This window comes from Micropterus dolomieu, linkage group LG05 (genome assembly GCF_021292245.1).
Source record: "Micropterus dolomieu isolate WLL.071019.BEF.003 ecotype Adirondacks linkage group LG05, ASM2129224v1, whole genome shotgun sequence".
Taxonomy (NCBI): Eukaryota; Metazoa; Chordata; class Actinopteri; order Centrarchiformes; family Centrarchidae; genus Micropterus; species Micropterus dolomieu.
In genome coordinates, this window is record NC_060154.1 from 17132415 (window position 1) to 17154334 (window position 21920).

Genomic DNA, 21920 nt, shown 5'->3' on the forward strand with positions numbered 1-21920 from the left:
TTATACATACAGTGCTGCAGTTAAGACAAATTTCTGTCTCTCTCTCACACACACAGAGAGCCAAAAATAGACAAAAATGTAAGTGAGATCAACACATAGTCTCTCTCTCTCTCTCACATACACAGATACACACAAACACAGAGAGGTCCAGCCGATTTTGCTGACTGGACAGTTTGGTGGCAGTGGGAAGGTGATGAAGAGAGGCAGTGGGGGAACATCCATCTAGAGAGCATGACACCTGCATCACCGGCCTGATGATTTTCCTTCACATCACCCCCAGCGAGAATCACTCATATACACACACACACACACACACACAAACAAACACACACACACCCCCAACAACAGAGCAGGCAAAAGTCTTCATACCAAAACACAACAAAAGGCCAATACCAAGCTTGGGCTACTGTCCAGTGGTCACTCTGTGATTCATTGATGAGCCTGTGGCATCCCTTGAGAGACACACACATCAAACAATGTGGGACTAATCAGTGTCAAACCATTTCAGTGCGGTTCCAGGCAGACTCAAATGGTATTTGATGGGAAATTGTGATTTCCGCTGCCACTGCTGTGTCCCTTATAGTCTTACTTAACCACACAGTCATCCAGCTAAAGTGAAAATATTGATGTGAAAAGGTCTGGCTTCTAAAAACTGTCCTACACTTCCAACCATGTCACAGAAAGGAAATGAAATGCCTGAATAAATTAAATAACTCTACACACTATTTTCTATGTCTGCAACATTATAGCTCTATACACAAAAAAAAACACACACGAGGCCACAAAGAGCTGCAGACAGTCATTTGACATCTTTAACTGGGCACTCCTAAGTGCAGTTTTATGGATTGTAGTTGTACTCAGATAAATACCCCTTCATCTGGGTAATTTAATCATTGGCGCTGAGTTGTGGTCCAGTCATGACTAAGGTGTTTTTAAGCCTCCCTTTTCTGCCTGAATGGCCCATTATATCCTCATATTAGCCGCAGAAAGGGAGAGGGAGAGAAAGGCAAAGAGAGAACTCAAACCACCCCGCTCGGTCCTCAGTTGGCACTGAGAAAATGTTCATCAAAAGGGCTGATTGTAATAGATTCCTTCTCTTTCTCCTCACTCTACCTTTCTTCCCCCTCCTCCTAACTATACCTCAGATTCTCTCCCCCTTTCCAGACATTTTTAACACCAAAGTGGCGATAAAGTTTTTACCATCTTGGATTAACCTGTGAAAAGGCTTGGACCAGGCATCCTTGAAATTAGAACGTATATGATTAGGGAATTTATTGTTTAACATACAAAAAGAAACTGGCAACCATTTTGATATTATATTTGATTTATGTGCTGGTTTTATAGACTAAACATTTAATCATTTAATAAAGGACTAATCAGCAGATTAATCTATAATAATAACAATATTAATCATAAGTTGCTCATCTTTGCACATTTATTACTGGGTACAGGTAAACACAAACAGCCTCTCAGAAACAAAAGCAGGAGAAACAGAGTTCAACCCACACAAACAAAGGCACAGATGCAAGTAAACTTAACCCTCTTCAACACACACACACAAGCTACATGCTCCTGTGTTTCTGCAGACTGGCCAGCTGCACTGAGCAGTAGGCAGCAGTGTGTGTGTGTGTGTGTGTGTGTGTGTGTGTGTGTATGGGGGGGGGTAAGGGAGGGATGGCTGCAGTGCAGATGCTAGCTGCCCTATTTCATATTCACAGCATAACACTAAGCAGAGCTACGGTACACAGGAAGGCACAAATATGAGCATGCGCATTTATTCATGCATGTAGAGCAGAGCAACTGATACACAAAAAAAAGTAATCAGAAGAAGTCAGAGATATCTCTAATTTGTAGTATCCACCTTACTTTTGTCACCGAGTTATGAACACAAGGCTTTTCAAAGCCAGACTTCATTTTAAGTGCCATCGCTGGTCACTGTATCACACAAATCTGAAGACCATCCCGCCCGTCTCCTCCCTCCATTCATATCCCACAAGGCCTCAGGAAGGCTATTTATTCTGGGAGGAAGGAGGGAAACTCTTCATCATTACTCCGAGGAACGGACTTGTCACAAAGGATCACAAACACGCATTCCCTCATCTTATGCACTAAAGTACAGTACACAGGTCACATGCTGCAGACACATGTTCCAGTATCTTTCTTTTGTTCTAAGAAAAGTGACCCTCCCTTCCCTTCCCTTTGACCCCTGACCAAAAACTTGTAAACAACATACAGTTGCCAGCCCTAAACCAAACTGTATTCATAAATTATTATTACCTTCTCGAATTAATCACATATGAACATTTTAAGCTCTGGAAATTTTAAATAGCGTCAGTGATAAATTAATATCTTCTTACTAGGAGTGTCTCTCCTTTCTGTAATTACTTGAATTTACACATGGGAACCAACATCTCAGGTTTATTAGCAGCCATCCTGAGAGCTCCGCCTTATTGACTTTTCTACGTTGAGACATAATCTTTTCAGAAAGTCGCGATGCATCTAACAATCAATGTCCCCCCAAAATCTCAGGTTATAAAATCTAAAGCATGGAGGTCATAATATCTTTGCTAACAAAAAGAGGATTATGAAACTCACAGTCATCCCTCACAACCTCACTTCAAGTTGTTGAAGCCTCAGTTTGACCTCATTGACAGCCATCTTTCCATCAGCAGAGCGAGCGGCCAAGGAAAACAGCCGAGAAGACCGGCCAGGGGTCTCCTGGGCCGGTGTGCAGGGACTGATTATGGAGAGTGTTAGTCATAAGCAAAACAGTGTAAACTCAGAATCAGGTCAATGGGAATGTTTGGTGGAAATTCTGTTGCTTCTGTTTGCTCTACTTTTTGGTCATGTATCAAACATGACAAAAAAACCCTGTTCCTTACATCCTGGATGGGAAAAGTTGTGTGAAGTTGGTGGGAATACCGAGGACTGGAACCAACAATGGGTTCTGCTGGTTTTAAGGAGGACAGGTCTACAACTCTATGGATCAAAAAATGTAGATGTCTTTCACTACAATAGCAAAAAGGTAATATATTTAACGCAAAAATGTTTTCAGAAATGTATCAGACTTATAAAACAGCCTAGCAAAATTTATTTGCTTTGAGATTATTCAAGTTTAAGATTCCCAAGTCCTTGTTACTTTGATTTGACCATCCTATTCAGTGGTTATTTATGAATAACAGACCTTGAAACCAGGACACCACAATGGTCAGAATAACTTCTAACTTCTATTTAAGCTTCACAGCAAACAACATGGTATGGATAGCTCACTAAAGCAGCAGGGGGACATGGGCGTTTCCAAGTTGACGTCATTTATTTCATCAAATTCCTTCAAAAATCCATTCGACAGTCGCTGATGATTCAATCAATCAACCCAACACCGCACAACAATAGGATTCTGTGAGATCAGGTACTCAAAAAGATTGACTATCACAATGTTCAGTTACAATGAAATGGGAAGTGAGACTCCCCAAACTAAAACATCACTTATTATGCAAACATAAATAAATAAATATGCCCTACTGTTTACATTGCCATCTCTGCTCCTTGTTTGACAGGACTGATATGTCTCCTAGTTAGGGTGATGGCTCACTGTCTGCCTGCCAGTCCGCCCTTCAAACACGCCACTGTTGTAATGCTAATGCAGCGTGTGCCGCTCTAAAACCTCCCCTAATTAAAATCTTAGTTCCAATAACTGCCAGACTAAAGAGATTTGCCTTAAGCACACGCTATTAACAGCAGAGCAGAGAATGAAGGGATATTATGTGCGTGTGTCCCTGCGTGTGCCTTCATATGCCAATGACAAGCATTATATGTATATGGGATGTTCGGACGCTGACGATTGCAGTCACCACATGCAACAGCAATCTAGCATACAAGCAGACGCAAATTTTACGCATCAGAGTAGCAGCATCTATAGTAAGCTGGACAGGCCATAAACATATCCTTCCACCACCCCTGGTCACGTACCGTGTCCTGACATGCCTACAGTGAAGATGGTAGAGAAATGGGGGCTAGGGCCGATGCAGCACATGAAAACAGAGTGTGAAACGAAACTGAATGCATCAATACAGACGCACAAGTGAAGCGAGAGGTGGATGGAGGAAGTGGACTGGGCAGAATGGTGAAGAACAAGGGAGGGAAGGAGTTAAAAGGGAGAGCCAGAGAAAAGCTTTGACGCAAAGGACGATACATAAAGCACAGAGGAACAGCGGAGGGTGTGGGCACGTGGCCACTACGAGGGAAACAATAAGCCAAATAACACAACCAAACCGCATGTATTCAACAGTCCAGGGTAAAGAGCTCTCTGTTTCTGTCTTCCGATCCCTCACTCACTCTCAGTCTGATCAGTTCCCTTTGACAAACACCCCTCCCCGCAGGCTTGTTTTTCTTCTCCTGGAAAAGGAATTCATGGGGCGTCTCCTCAAAAACAAGATTAAACAGTGGACACATCAGTTACCTAAGGAGGGCCATTATGAGATAGGAGTTACGATATGGAAATAATATTCCTTAGTGGTATAGTTTAAGTATCCAGCTATTTTTACTGAAAAACTGTCTGTCTGACAATCTTTTAATGACATCCATGTTTGATGACTGTAAACATGTCTTCCAGTCAATCTGTGACACCTCACCTGGATTACATACAATACTTTTTTTTTTTATACAGAGCTTTGACACAAATAAAACCAGACATAATAATTCTTTCATCTGCTCTTTCATAGTGAAACAGCATTTTGATACCTGAGACTAATTTACAGACAACACTGCATGAATTAAAGAAAAAAAGGTTGACTATTAGTGCTTAAACATTTTTGACAATAATTTCATAGGCTTAACTCAGCATCAGTGCCAACCTCAGTTTCTCACTTCTCTGTCTTTCACTGCAATTTTCATGTCTGCAAAGCTGCCAAGTGTGAGACTGTGAGTAAGAAAGAGGAGCTGCTTTTTCAGTGCAAGGCCCAGAGGACAACAGAAAAGAGAGTCTCTGCACATGCACATAATGTTTGATAAATTTAAGCTTGGATTTCACATAGGAAACAAAAGCAGCTAAGGCTGTTAAAGTTAATTATTGCAGTGATGGAACCAACACGCAGGTGCATGTGGCTCGACTCCATACTTGACTAGCCTGTTCTGATCATTAAGAAATATAAGCTATCATATAACATTTTGAAGACACACTGCCTCTCTTATTAGATACTTTAGTTTAGTATTAGTATTAATTAGTATTAAGTATTAGCTCTCTGCTGATTCAAATTGCTAACATGCCAATGCACCTTTCAGATGTCATGACAATAAAATCTGCTGCTCTGCTTTGCCTCTTACAAACCCAAAAGCAGTGCACGTGGTGTATAAACTACTTCCAAGAATTTAGATATATCAGAAATACAAACCACAAAATCTCTTCCGCTGGAACATAATAACATGGTGCGGTCTGCTTTACTGAACAGTGACCTATAACAATGAGTTGTGCTCTAGGCCTTCAGTGCCTTTAGGGTGTTTTGTAGCTAGAATTGACTTGATCCTCTCTCCTGATGTGTACAGTCCACATTTCATAATGGCATAAAAAGCCAATAAAACAAATAAAACAAACAGAAAAATATGTGGACATTAATGGTAGAGAGGAACTGGGTCCTCAGCTACATGCCAGGCTCAGGCACACACAGCATCCCTGACTGAAAAACAAATCCCAGCTGAGGGATTTACACAGCAGGGTGACTGCTGGAGGAGAAGGGCCAACCACAAAGGAGTACCCGTTTGTAGCATGTGGCCATATGTGTGCATGTGTCTGTATGCATGTATGCACATACATAATACATGTACACTACGGTATAGGACAAAAGAATAAGGAACACAACACATACATTATGCCGGGGGAAGGGGTGTCAGGGGACTCAAGGGCCCCTACTTATCCTTGGGGGTGCAGGTGTTGTCAACAGAGGCCTCTCTAGCAGGCAGGCAGCCTGGGTGAGTGGTTGGGTGGCACACAAAGAGAAAAGCCTTTCACTGAATTCCATCAACAAATTGACAGACACTACCTGTGTGTGCATCTTGAGAAGCTTTACCTCTGTTGCTGCTAATAAAACAGGAATAAATAACAAAGACAGCTTGAACAAAATCACATTTTCAAATTCTCACATTCGCCACTGCAATTTCAATATTTTTATCTTCTGTCTCTGTAAAACACACTGGACGGTGTGCCCTGAGGAATAGTCTGTCCAACCCTGTGATGTTCACCAAAGCTACATTCAATACTAGGGCATAAAGAATATATGACTGAGCTCCACCACGTCGCTCATAACCACAGTTTTATATAGCCCCAAATGTACTGTGAGCTTTCTGCTTGAATGTATTGGCGACTCAGAAATCTTAAGTGGCAAATTATTGTGTCTCCTCCTCTTGTGTTGCTAAATGCTATGAGATTTAGCTCAACATGCCCTTTGTAGAAACAATGTCACCAGAAGGCTAGCTTTGGTGTTAGCTTTGCTCTCACAAAATCTCATGTTTTAAATTAAATTTTACTGTTGTGTTTGCTGGGACTCTAGTGTGAGAATAGTACTCCTGTATGTGTGACCTGGCTACCTTTTTGATCTATTAAACTAGACTGAGCACTTTTAAAAGATCTCGGCTAATGTGTTAGTGTGGGTTGAGGTCAGAAGGCAGGGTTGTTGAATGAAGGTTGTCAGGGTGGAATTGTCTTCAATCACTGATAGAACTTAAACTTATGGCAATTCTATGAGACTAAAGTGTACTGTAATCCCAAATGATCCCTGAACCAACACAACAGTGTTTGTACGCTATGTGCTGCAAGACCAACATCGTAACAACTAATAGTTCATCTGTTTGCTTGGTTCAGTAGTAACATGTATGTGTAACATCACACCCGTTAAAGTTATTGACCCGGGGCATATGAATACAAAGATGCCCAGAGCTGATTTACACACATCCAGCAAACAATAAAAGACAGAGGAAGAATTTTATCTCTGGATGCTGCCAAAGCAAACATAATGAAAGCAGCTCAGAAAAGAAGATACCGCCTGCAGCACAACTGGCTACTGGACAGCTTTTGTTCTAAGAAAATGCTGCTGCTGTGCAGATCTGTGTGTGTGAGTGGAAATAAAAAACATTTACATGGGATGAGTAGGGAATAGTAGCATTACATAAGCACTAGCATAATCACACAATAACAGGTACGTTCCTATATATCTCAAGCGTTTAGTGATGCGATTAATGAGAAAACCTGAAGTCGTGATGTGAAACGTGTTGATCCTTCTATTGTTTTGACTTGCCGAAATCAATAAATAACAAAAAGAGCCAGAACAAAACTGCTCAATGAGTTTTTACTTTGCAGCAAACCAAAGTTTCTGCGCTCAGCTTCTAAATATGATACTCGCCTCAACACCACAACACAACTGTATAACAGATGTGATTCCCTGCCACAGAACATTGGACAGGCAGAGGTAAACACTGTGTGTGTGTGTGTGTGTGTGTGTGTGTGTGTGTGTGTGTGTCTTTGTAATAAGATTTTAAAAAGTAGAACGAGGGCTAAATTAAATCAGTGGAGAAGGGAGAGTCTGGGCGGTCAGGGCAAGAGTGGTTAACAGGAGACAGTAAACAGTTATTGGTGATTGATGCTATCAGCAGCCATGGCCAGCTCCTAGAATAAGGAAGTGTTCACTGAAGGCCCTGTTGACAGAGGTGTGTGTGTGAAGCAAATATTACAATTCACAAAGGAGGAAATGAAACTACTACTTTGTTTTAATTAAGCAACTTGCACATGAGATAAATTATTTTTACTCTATGCAGTCTTGGACTTGAATAAAAAAAGATGGTATTGCCATGAGCTGGGACTACATATATTAATCATCTGTACTGCAACTAAGGATGTAAATTTTAAGCAGTTTCATTAACCGATTGACCGTCACGTTAATGATCAATAATCAGCATAAATCCAACCCCTGAAGAAGCCAACACATAGGAAATCGGTGACCTTGAGATGCATAAATAAAGTACTTTACCCATGGGTAATATATTCTGGATTGATCAAACTCCCAACAATGATTAATTGATCACTGATTAATCATTACTATCCATACCAGATTAAGTTTGTTTACGAAGTCAGCTATTAAAGTTAGAATTAGCAATGCAAATAAATATTGTCAAAATAAGCAAATTCTTCTCTCCAGTGTGATAAAAACTATCTTAAACATTCATGTTCCTTTTAACAACTTGGCCCATAAGCTACTACGGGCAATGCGGTCATTTTATCAGCTAGCACAGGCGAAGAGGGCCATGCATCACCACAGCTATTTTTCTGCAGTCCAGAAAAGCTCTATTGGCACATTCATCTCTGTCAATGGCACACATGAGACGAAGAGCCCGGAGCATCGGTCTCAATCTACACATACCCATACTGTCCGCAGTATGGGTTTATGGAGCGCCAGACAGTCCCTCCTACAGACATACGTCACGTCAAAAAGAACTGGGAGTGGAGTTTGTCATCCAAGCTGTTCTCCACATCCATCCCTCCATCACTGCTATCCAACCCTCGGAGGGTCACACATACAAAGGCAATCATGGACACACATGTATCTACACACATACACACAGCCGAGCGCTGACACTGAACTGCATTAAGAGAGCCGTTAAGGACAGGCAGAGTAGTTCAGGAGTGCACTGCTGGACGTTCATGCTTTGATTCAAACCATCCACTCCCACACTCAATTACTGATTCACTCGTCACACATCAATCCATTGATTCGGCAAATTATATAACTCTACAGTCGTGTGAATGTTTTAATTTGATTCAGCACGTCACATTATATAATCTTTGCATAGTTTTAACTGGATCCAACAACAAATATCTGCAACTACATTTTTTTTGTTGTGACATTGCTCTCACGTCCTTCTGTGTATGGTGACCTCTCTCACTTGGGCACCCCCTCCCCGTTAAATCATCCAGCAACAGTCACACTTCCACTAATACGAGCCCCCGCCCAGTTCCTCCTTTGGTATACCCATTCCTGCTCTGGGAGGAAGTGAGGGATAAACACACAAAATAGCAACCACCTCTGGTCTACCTCCATGCACACGTCTGTGAAAGCACACACACACACACACACACAGACACAGATATTCAACTCTACCCCTCAGACTCTTTTGTACCCACCAGCCCCTGCAACCAATTAGTTCTGCAGAACTGGCCCTTCTGCTTGCACATTGTGCCTCAATTGGTGGTAGGGGGAAACATACACCAGAATTCCTGTGAGCTTAATTATTTATGTGGGGGACAAGAAGGGTCCAAAATTAACATCAGCCAAGCCCCAAATGGGTAAATTTAAGATTTGGTGGGAAAATAAATTGGAGTCACTGGCCAGGCTCCTGGTAAATAGTTTGGAATCACAGTGTATAGCCAGGTTTATGTCGTCATGTTTTTTACAGAGACTAGTGTGGACCTCGCTGTCCACCGTACCTGTCGGGACGTCAGCAAATCAAAGCAGCTTTATTCTCTAACCATGACTCCGAGGTTGGCTATATCTCGTATCAGCTGCCACCAAACATATTAGAATACTGGCTGACTGTAGCCTGTAACATTAACATGTAAACAGCAGGGCTACGGCTACATACAGACACTCCCCCACAGACACACACACACAGTCTCTCTGCAAGCTCAGCTACAACACAGGTACCACACAGAAACTTTTACAAAAGGGCCATGATGAATGTGCTTCTAGTGGCTGTCAATGCTCCAGGGGACTCTTGTGTTTCCAGCGCGGACACGGAGCATCTGAAAGCAGCTGCTCATTGCTGGTTAGCTCTGACTACCAGCTCGATATGGCTGTTCCTGCTACACTAAGCGGTGGTCAGTGTCTCCTTACCTCCTGCGTCACACAATAGTGATCGTACATTGTATTGAGCTGACTTTTGAGAACAGGGTGGACAAAGACATGTCTGATGATGAGGTGTATGAATAGTGTGAGTTGAAGTACATCAGTGTAATTGATTGATGGTGTTTTGTGTTGAAAAAGTTCAAAATAAAAGTTGTAAATCCGATGGTTATTTTTTCATAATTGTTTCTCTAAAGGGATGCTAAAGATGAGGTTAGATTCTAACAACTTGAGGTAATAATTTTTAGTCAAATAATGCAGGCTGGTAAATTTTGTCATTGGCAGAAGAGCCAAAAACTTGGTTCCTGGATCCTGGTGACAAGCAAAGCCATTTTTATCCGATGTATCAGAATCCTAACTGTTGCGTGACAGCAACAAAAGTAAATCTTGCGAGTAGAGAAGGATTTACTTGGGAGTTTTTTCCCCCCTTGTTTTCTTACTTCAGAAGCTGAGAGGGAAAGCCAGTTCCAAAATGGTGGTTTGTGTACTGGGTTAGTTGGCTAGAGGCCTGCGGATGGACTGGTGTTGTTGTCGTTTGTCTGCAAATGTCTACTGCTCCTCCCTTGTGATTTATATAAATTACACAGGGTCACATGCTTGCTGTCCACACACCAGAAATATTATGAAGGAACACCTGCGCATGACAAGAAAATTCCTCAGGACAAAAAACCCCCAAAAAATAACTCATTCCACTCTATCTCTGTCATGATACGAATCGCACAAGGAGTAGTCAGATGATATATGGTTATACACATTGCAGACGCACAAACACAGGTGCACCACAGTTCATCCAAAACACCAGCAAAACATAGCTGTGAGAGTCATCTGTGTCACGTGTATGTGAGTGTGTGTTGAACAGACAGCAGAGTGCAGTATGTGTGGCATACAGGCAGCGAGCAGAGCACCGGAGCAGAACCTTATTTAGTTGCAACAATGCCATCACTAGGCCCAGAGCTAGGAGACACTGGAGAGAGGAGGCAACGGCCAAGGCATGCTAAATATTAGCTGGGTTGGACGTCATTCTGCCTGGTGATACAAACACTTGCGTCGTAAGAGACTAGCTCATAGTCTATATTAAGGACAAGCTATGGGTGCTACTCAGTGTCATCTTCAATATTAGGAGGTGCAAATAATAGAAGACAGTGGACATCTCATTTGAATGCCGCTTTTCAGATTGGCAGGGCCTACAGAGTCCCATACGGAATGCCAAACTACTATAATTCATCTGCCTATGTCATTATGTACCAACACTCTACTGCACCGTGCTTTATGATCAGAAGTTAATCTAAAAGCTTTGTCTACACAGAATGTGACAGGTGTGTCATTTTTTTTCTTATATACACGCTCTGTCATATATATATATATATATATATATGACAGATATACATACATACACACACACACACACACACACACACACACACACACACACATATACATACACATTAGTGCCGACCCCTAATAGTCGAAGGTTCGATGCTTCGATGGGCGGAGCCTGATTCGACTGTCAATCTCACAGTAGCTTCGCAGCGAAACAAGGATCATGACATTTTGGCATATGGCGGTGCTCAACGTCTGATTTTACATAGAACTACCAGTTTTCTCCCAATAAGTTAATATATAGCCTATTACGATATACATTTCAACATTTAATGCTGCAAAAACTTTCAATAAATGTTTTTAAAGTGCTTGAATAAATCCAAAATTGTAACCCTAACCCTGGGTCGTCAGGGGGCATGTGTGCGTTGTGTGTGTGTGTGTGTGTGTGTGTGTGTGTGGGGAACACTTGCTGAAGTGAGGGAGCGGAGGTCCAGCTTCACCGTTCACCTCGCGGGACTTTCATATAATTTATCACCGTTGATGAACCACACAAAGAATATTAGAATATTATATCATTTTTAAATAGCCAGCTACTTGAAACAGGCCCACGAGGAACCGCGACATGCATGCAGTTGTCGGCAGCACGGCGTGCATGCAAAACTCACACAAGACCGGTGAATGCCAGGCGAGAGCGAGAGAAAAGGGTCAACAATAAGTGCCAGTTTAGCTGGAAATTTACAGTGTAAGTTGAATGAATAGCGACTGCTCTGCAGCTTTTCAAGATTAAAGCGGAGCCACCATGTGTCCATCCCCCCCGGCTCGCAATCGCCGTGCACAAAAACACACATGATTCGACTATCAGTCGACTATAGGCAGGACTTGACAATTCTGATTTGACTATGTAAATCCTTAGTTGGGGACAGCCCTAATATATATATATATATATATATATATATATATATATATATATATATATATATATATATATATATATATATATATATATATATATAAATAATGGCACTAAATAGTCATTAATTACACATACTACTGCACCTGCTTACTTAGACTATATTAATACTATATTTTTATAAAACAAGTATGGTGTGCACGAGCGAGTCTCTAGATGCTCAGCAAAAACCACAATATTCATCGCTTTATCTCTCCAGATTCACTCTGTACTTGAGCTGAAACGATTAGTTATCGAGAGAATACATCCGTAACTATTTTCATGTAAAAATGTAAATCATTAGCTAGTTCCCGCTTCTCTGTGTGAGGATTTGTTGTATGATAGCAAACTAAATATCTTTGGAGTTTGCACTGTTGTATGGCTAAAGCAAGCCATTTGAAGAAGTCACTGTGGGCTTTAGGAAATTGTCATGGGCATTTAATCTGATATTTCACAGACCAAACTATCAACTGATAAATCAGGAAAGTAATCTGTAGATGAATAAAAAATTTAATTTTTTATTTGTTGCAGCGTGGTTTGAGCCATTGTCTTCACCTCGCGTTGATAGTGCATTTCTCTCATTTAAGCTTTACCTAAGCTGGCTGGCTAAGTTGCTCCAAGCGACACATCCGCAAGAAGACACAAACACAGCAGCGTGCAACAACACATAAAGTCTCTGAAGCCAAAACCAAGCAGGAAAGAAAACAGAAGAAATGAAGAGTTATAGCACTACGCAGTCACAAATTACAGATGAAAACTGTGTCTTATACAAACAAAAAACTCAAATTCACACTTTTGCCAAAGACATAAGACCTGTGGACAAACATGACATTACCAATCACACGGGGAGTAACTCAGATGTGCACCAATCACAGGCGCACACACTGCCGGGGCAGCCATCTTTAGTAACAGGAGCCAGGGCTGACAAGTTTGGTCTATCATTTTGAGGCCCAGAAATTCCTGCATGTCTGCATACCACAGAGTGCAAGGGGAGGGGGGGAGCACAAAGCAAAGGAACAGAGGGACAGAAAGGAAAAAAGGAGAAGGGAGGGAGTGCAGAGGGAGAAGAAGGTGGAGCAACAGAAGGGGGGAAGAGAAATGGAGAGAGAAAAAGAAAAAGGCAGGGAAACACAATTTCTTCTCTTTTTTTTCCACACTGTTTTCGGGGTGTCTGACGCTTTTTGCAGGTCGTTGGTAAAATTATATAAAGTTTAGTGAGGGAAGAAGGAGAGAGGGTAAAAAGCAGGGAATGCATACTATGAGCATGACTGCAGTCTTGTCCTGTGCTACTATTGTTTTTACTACTGTTCAATAAAGATACTGTCTTGCGAAGGAGATAGAGAGGATTGTGGATCAGCAGCAGCCATTTTTACTGCAGTCTTCTAACTCTGTCACTGCTCCAGTATCAGAGGGATGCATTTAGGCAAAGTGAGAAAGATAGCCCTTTCTTTTGTTATCTGTCTTGCAAATATATATTACCACTCAAGCTATCAGGAAGAGAGTGGAGATGACATAGGCAGCCAAGAGCCTGATGTTAGTACATCATCACTTTTATACGACAGGACCGTTGTGGCATGATCAGGCATAAAAACGACTCCATAGTGTTTCAAGACAGCAGCAGGAGTGAGGCCAGCTGAAGTGTAAACCCTTCATTTTATGGAATCTCAGCCTGAGAGGAAACTTAAAACTCTCAGTTTCAACATTCACAATTTCATCCTGTGACCTCCACTCAGCCCTTGTTCATCACCTAAACTAGGGTTGATGTCTTTATATCCTGTGTATCAAGGCATGACACTTAAACATAAACACCAAGCACCAACAGTTATCTGACAAGTTGCGTTTACTCATACGTGAACCTTACTCATGTCACACATTTTTCTTCTGTGTAAACATTTCTTATCGTGTGTGTAAAACTACAGATTCTACAGATTTCTTCAACCACTTCTACCAGCTCTTGAGTAATGCTACAAGCCTCAACACTAACGCCAAAACAAGTATAGGGTCCAGGTCAAAGTAAAAGTACCTTATTTGCAAATTGGAGTTATGCCAGTCTGTGTACTGATGCCAACGGTGTCAGGGTGACACAGCCACTGAAAGACATTCAGACGGACCTGGCTCCTGTAATAACAAAATGCTTTTCATGACACCATTTCCTAAATAGAGGAGATATTGTATTTCTTTATGAGATCTTACTACAAAATTAAAGCTACAGGCAATTTATTTCTTTTTTTGTTATGTATTTGTTGAAATTCTCTTTACACCTGGACAGCAATCAATAAATCAAATGCTCTGACAGAAAAATTAAACAAATCTGGTATCTGTCACTGGCGCAGGACTATAATAAACACGGACAATCATATCATTTGGTCTGAATGAAATGATCAGCTGGCCTACCTGCCTGTCTACCTACCTACCTGCCTGCGCGCACTGTCCGTGCACTCTCTGCGCATGGGGGAGTGGATTTTGAGGGAGACCTAAAGGGAGTGGGTGGGAATTTTTCAGTACTTTCAAAATCAAGCTGTTTCTTGCCAGTTTCTCCAACGTTACATACCCTGGCTTTGAAAGCAATAGCTTGCTCCAGGTGCTCCAGCTGGGGAGACATCAAAGAGAAAAAGAATAGTGAAACTCATCAAATCTTCATTACATACTGCTCAGCAGCTAGCCAGACTTTAAGGACGCTTTACTGGAGGAAGCAAGTTTTAAATCGGCTCCAGAGCTGGCAGATAGTTCAATCAAATAGGGAATTAATATGGTTTTAAATCAGTTATGGAATTAATACTGTTTCACATACGTTATCCTGGACAATTTTGATTTTATGTCTAGATGTTAGCAGTAGAGCAGGTCCATAGGGTTATGACGAGGAGGAAGAAACATTATCCCTCTCTCTCTCTCTGTGTCCATGCTGCTACAACACACACACACACCCTGTCCATGATCCACATTAGCACTTCCTGTCTTTGTGAGCCCTCCTGGAATGTGAGTGTATGTGTCCCCCTACCCTGTAGTTATTGCCAGAAAATGGCCCACAGATTTCTGACCCCCGTCTTCTGCTCCCAAGTCTCTACTTGCTCACCTCTGACCTGGGTCGGTGAACCCAGGGTTACATTCTCCCAATAATGCACCCCCGCATCTGTTCACCCCCGAGCCTAGTGTCACAAGTATTGCCTTAAATAGACAGCGCTGAGATTCTGTAGACTGCACTATAGCAGCTTGCACAGGAGTGCCGGTCACATTCAAAGCTCCCGTTTACTGAGAATCATGCTGCTTTCCCAGACGCTTAACACATTCTGGGTAGGGCTGTACTCCCTGGAAGGCAATGTGTTTTTTTTTTTCTTCTATTGCAAGAGAAACCTGTTAAATGGTTCAAGGAAAAGATCCATTTCTTGAAAGCCAAGGACATGACATTTGGTGAAGAGAGCTGGGTCTGGACAGAACTACGTGGAAAGAGTTGGGTTTGGAAGAAACTTCAAGAATTGGGAGGTCATCTGAGGACAAACAAGTTAAATTCAGGAAAGGCAAGTTTAGAAACACAAAGATGATTTCCAGCACTGAGGACTTCCTTTAGTACACGCATGTTTTTCAGATTTGAGTAACAACTGATTTGACTGTTGGTCTTGCTCGACCAAACCAGCACGTCCACATGGTGAAAAACAGCAAGAAATAAAAGGAATATATCCTCAACCTGTGGGAAACTCTGCTTTCCTAAGAAGGTGATGTAACAACAAAATTCTTGAGAATTTCAAATGTCCAAACACCCCTCCTAACCCCTTCAGCCGAGCTGCTGTACCACCTCAAAGCCACCCATGAAATTCCAAGTATTTGACGGAGCATAAGCATCACATATTCCAAATACAGTACATACTAGTAGCAGTGGTGACAGACTATGTTAAGCCTCGCAGCTCCGAGATCATGTATGCATGAACATAGACAGAGCTTCCTTGCTCTGCTGAAGCAGCAGTGTTGTTCCCTTTTCAGACAGTTAATTATGTGCAGGTAGGGACTGTATATGCTTTGACTGAGTTACAAAACATCACTTCATTTGAGGCTGAGCTCTGTTTATAGAAGGACTGTTATAATAAACACTATAATAAACATGTCATTTTATTATTTCCTTTACTCATGAAAGTTTGAAAATCTTTATGCCAACTGTCAAACTGTTCATTCTAGGTTTCAGATTTCGTCCATAAATAATGAAATAAGAGCAATGGAACTCTGTAAAGTTTCACAATATACTCTCTCTTGATCTGGAAGCAGTCATCTGATCTGGCCAAACACCTGAAAACAATCCCCTTCCCTCAACCAGAGGAAGGGGTTGTGTCATTTTCCTCCCTCGCATACAAACTTCAAGCTCACCACTCACCTAAGCTGTCTGTAATTTTCTGACATATTGTTACACAACCTGGGGGTTTGCATTTGCTGGAGGCTTGCAAAACGATTAAGGAAATAAACATTTGCAGCACTGTCAGAGCTTGGCATTTCTGTTAAAGGGCTGCGGATCTAGAGAGTTGTGATCCATTCATCTAACTTTTCCTTCCTTTCATTTTCTCTCACATGTAAATAATATCCCCCATCCCACTCTCTTCGCCCGCCAGCTTTCCCCCAGGGCCCAGTTGTATAGCTCGGTAGTAGGAAGTGCTTTGGACAAAGGCAGGAAGTAATGAGGAAGTCCTTTCAGACAGCTTAGGCTATAAAAACTGCTCGCCTGCCAACATGCTTATTCTCCACAGCTCTCACACACACACACACACACACACACACAGAAATTCTCACAGAAAACCACACATCAAAACAATTGGGGCGAAGGGAATCAAACTATTACCCTTATTGGAGGGTATATCTGTCTCCTTCGTCAGTATCCCCTTGTCCTTAACGCAAGTAAAATGTACTTTAACGCAAAAGAGAAAAGGCATTAAGAGATAATGAATGAATTTGTCCTTTTTTACACTTAAAAAAACAACACTAGTGCAGCAATAGTAGCGATTCATTTTGTTGCACCATGTTGATATCCTCAGAAGCCCCCACCCTCTCCACACTATAGGCTACTTACATCTCTAATAACAGCCAATGCACCGTTAGAATAGTGGTCAGCAGTGTCAAAGCACTTCACTTAGCCTCGTGTGTATGTTTGTGCAGCATTTGGCACCTCTGTGCAAGTGTGTATTCGCTGTGCATGTGTCTATCTGAATGTGTACCGTTTACACTCGCGTGTGCACTTTGTGTGTGTGTGTGTGTGTGTGTGTGTGTGTAGAGCAGGATGTGGGAGTGCACGTCCATTGATGAGCTGGAGGAGAGAGAGTTTTTCAGATCCCCTGGGGTGCTCGGCTAGCGCTGCCTGCCTGCTACTGCACTCGCTGCACGAATGGAGAGGGTAGAGGGAAATACAAACACATACACGTACACTGATGCCAAATTATCAAAGTTAATTTGGATTTGTTAACAAGGATGAAAGCTGCCAGGAAGGGGGGAAAAAACAAGAGCATGATTACTAACTCTCCCTCTCCATCTCTCTGTTTCAATCCCTTCTTCCCTCTTTTCTTCCCCTCTCTTTCAGTTTTTGTCTCTTCCTCTCACTCCTTGTCCCTTATAAGATATTCATGGTAATTCAAACACCAGTATGTGTGTGTGTGCGCGCGCGTGTCTGTGTTGAAGTACAGCAAGCCACCGCGGAAAAGCTAACTATCAAAAATGGACAGCATCATAGAGGAGCTTGCATGTGTCCACAGCAATATACGATAGATGGATGAGAACAAATGTTCGCAGCTCTCTCTTCTGTGAGTAAGTCTATCACTAGCAGGATCACATCACTAGCAAACCACGTTACTCGGAAACTGGAACGGCGAATGAAACTGGAAACAATTCAAACACTATAGTTCAAGTGTCTCTCTGAACGAACAGAGGGAAGACAAAAAAAGGTTCACGTTTTGTCACTTTGGAAGAGAACCAATTTCCATAAATGTGCTGCAAAATTAGGAGATTCATAAAGCATGACAATTCACTTCTAATAATATCAGGCAAATAACTGTAGGCTAATTAATAACAATGATCATAGCATCTAGAAAAAGAGCTAGACAATCACTTTGGGTGTAACGATATAGCCATAACCCCAATGCTGGTGTGAACCAAGGCTTTCCGTTCCTGCAAACTAGACACCTTAAAATGGCACTCGTTAGACAAATGCAGACACTATGATATCTTACATGTTCAGTACTTTGTTTTTGTCTTACTGTGTACAAGTTAGTTAGTTAACTGTAAAACAAGCTCCCACTTCCAGGCAGCCAGGGAGAAAGCAGCAATAAGATACCGTTTCTAGCTCGTATGCCCTCTCACTTGAAAGGCATCTGGGTCAAAGTTGAAGTGGGCCCAGGGCTCCACCACTGCGATTATTTAAGTTTCATATTCCGACAATTTTTAGACACCGTAAGACAAATGTGCAAATATGCCCTTTAAGTATTTTACTGTACGCATTTTCTCCCGGGCTTTGCAAGTCTTGACCACCAGAGGGAAGGAGTATTTGTGTGTATTTGTGTCTGTGTGATCTAGACAGAGACAGGTAATTGGCATGTGGTAGGCATAAAGGAAAAACAACAAGCCTCCTGCTCCAGATGGAGGCTCGTTTGGCTTTTATTAAATTGATTAAAGGGTTAGGGCTAGGGCAGTGCCTCTTCGCTTTTGAGACAGGTGATCGCCATTTACAGGAAGCATAACACTCCTGCGCTCTCAGGCAGTCTGTCCCTTTGCGTTCATGTTCTTATGTTCCCTTTGTCACAGAGCACTAAGTGGTTAATTAAGAACACTGGCTCTGGATAACTCTTTCATTTACTTTTTCATTAGAAACAACTGCAGAAAGTGAAAGACAGAAGGGAAGAAGTCGTTGAGGGAGAAGCGAGTCTGGAAGCAGCGTGAGCGGAGACACTTTTACACCCCAATTAAGAAGCTGGGCTAAGTAAGTGTTTTTGTTTGGTTGTGGGCGCAGGCCAACATCACGCTTCATTGAGCGCCTCCATCCTTAATACTGTCATTTTCTTTCTCTCTTTAGCGCGTGTGTGAGAGAGAGAGTTCCTGGGAGCCACACTTGAAATGCCCCGCCATGTTTATTTTGCTCTGTTTATTTTGCTTTGCCCAGCCCCTTTTCTCCCCCTCCTGGCCTCCTCATCTGTCTGTCCAGTTTCATTTGATAGCACGAGAAACAAAACACTAATGGAAATGTCATTGACTAATTCCATTACCAAGGCAACCATGAAAACCAGCTGAGTTATGATTACCTTAGAGGAACACAGTAATATAATTTAATGGCAAAATATGTAGATATTAAAAGAAATAAATGCTGGAATATTCAGCATATCTGTCCGTTAAATATGAAGCTACAGCCAGGAAACCATTAGTTTAGACTAAAGACTAAAAGCAGAGAGACACACAATATTATTCATGCAAAAAACAAAGTGCAAAAACTATAATATGTGGTTTTACAGGGGTTATGTGCAGGACTTTTTCTTAGCCAGGACCAGTGAATTCCTAGAGTCTTCACAGTCTTTTGAATATAAAATCCCTTCCCTGTGTTTTGACAGAATTATATGATATGTCCTCAACAAAACCCTGGCAATTGGCAATAAACATACACACAACTACTAGAACTAAAATACCGACTTGATATGGCTCGAGCTGATCTTAAGTATGCACTCGATGCCGAGAAGGCTTTCGATTGTGTTGAATGGCCCTACTTATTTTCTGCCCTAAGTAAGTTCGGCTTTGGCCCGAGTTTTATTTCATGGGTAAGTATTTTATATTCGTCACCTTTGGCGTCTGTTCGTACTAACAATGACACGTCAGACTACTTTCCCCTACATCGCGGTACTAGGCAGGGTTGCCCTCTCAGTCCTCTCCTGTTTGACCTTGCAACAGAACCTTTAGCTATTGCGCTCCGGTCCGATGCACAGATTAAAGGTATTTCTTGTGGTTCCACTATTCACAAGTTATCGCTGTACGCAGACGATCTTCTTCTGTTCATCACTGACCCAGCTGTGTCTATTCCGAGGATTCTGGAATGTCTCAAAACTTTTGGCCAATTCTCTGGGTACAGATTGAATTTTGGTAAAAGTGTACTCTTCCCCGTTAATGAACAAGCAAGAGATGCAGACTATTCAGAATTTCCGTTTAGGATAGAGCAAAATTCCTTTACATATTTAGGAATTCAAATGTCGCAAACTTTTAAAAGGCCTCTTCAAGCATAATTTTGCCCCTCTCATTGACAAAACCAGGGTGGATTTAGCACGGTGGACAGCTCTTCCGATCTCTCTTGCAGGCGTCGGGTTAATACAATTAAAATGGTGGTCCTTCCTAGATTTCTGTACCTCTTCCAAATGATACCAGTTTTCCTTCCTAAATTGTTTTTTAAGAAACTAGATGAGATTGTGTCTACTTTTATTTGGAACAAAAAATGCCCAAGAATCCGTAAATCCCAACTTCAGAGCTCTAAAGCTGATGGGGCCTAGCCCTACCAAACTTCTTATACTATTAGTGGGCTGCAAATATTGTAAAAGTGTCGATCTGGCTTTGTACATTTAAGGAGAACACAGGTCCACTATGGTCCATCATGGAGCTTCATTCTAGTCTCCCCGCCTCACCTGTTGCCATAATATGCTTGGCCTTACCCGTTGGTGGTGGCGGACTTATCAAGAACCCTGTGGTTAGAAATTCTATCTCCATTTGGTCTCAATGTAGACAACATTTTGGGTTTAAACAATCATAAACACCTATAACTTCAAATCCCTTCTTTACTCCAGCTCAGTCTGACCCTGGATTCAAGATTTGGTACAATAAGGGAATAGTAAATTTTAGAGATCTTTTTGAGAATGCGTCATTCATGTCATTTGATATTTTAGCCGAGAACTTTGATCTTCCCCGGTCCCACTTTTTCAGATTTTCACAGGCTTGCAATTTTGTCTTGAAACACTTTCCAACCTATCCAACTCTCCCACCCTCTTGCGACCTTGAAGATTGCTTGTATTCTCAACCTGCTACTAAAGGCCAAATTTCACAAATATACAATTCCTTACTCTGTACAAACCCTTCCTCCCTGTCTAAACTTAAAGATGCCTGGGAGGAGGATCTGGGAACATAGATCACGGAAGAGGCCTGGGATCTTAGTATTAGTCGGATTCATTAATCTTCTATTTGTATACACCATTGTCTGATCCAATCTAAAGTGTTTCATTGTGCCCACTTAACCAAAGCTAAATTGGCAAAGAAATGCTTTTGTGTGCAGAAGGAAGCCTTATAGTAGTTTCATTAGGCCAGTATGGGCAAGAGGAATGATTACAGCGACCAATGACTCTCTAAATGTGTATCGTTTGAAAAATCCAAAACTATCATTTAATAATAGGGTGTGACAATACACGATACTGGGTTCACGCGAACGAGATGAGACAATATTTTAACACTATTTTTAAGAAATCTTCAATGACGAAATATATGGCTGTAAAAAAAGAAAAGAATTTTGACTGAAAGTTACAAAATGCAACACTATGCAGGTGTGCTGTGAACTGTTGCTGCATAATGTTCACGTTTTGTCTGTCACTGTCATCATTTTTTGTTTCTACCGGGTACCCACAATGCTGCCTAAATTTTGAGAGACAGCTTTTCACCTCAATGAGAAGTAGAGTCACATTTTAATATCAGAAGATCCTCTAGCACTCTTTCTCTTGCTCAATCACTCCTGTGCTCTCCGTTTTTTTTTTGTTTTTTTTTTTTACAAAAGCCTGGAATTAGTT

General features: G+C 41.7%; 1 protein-coding gene across 3 annotated transcripts in view; it reads right to left on the bottom strand.

Annotated features, from left to right (window-relative positions):
* insrb (insulin receptor b) overlaps nt 1-21920 on the bottom strand; it is a 115276-nt gene that overhangs the window by 36244 nt on the left and 57112 nt on the right. The window contains exon 1 of one of the 3 annotated variants that reach the window (XM_046048817.1): nt 14177-14240. The exons of the other annotated variants lie outside the window; for them this stretch is intronic. The gene's annotated coding sequence lies outside the window, so the exon portion shown is untranslated. Of the gene's footprint in view, nt 1-14176; nt 14241-21920 lie in introns of those variants that run through there. 3 annotated transcript variants of the gene reach the window in all.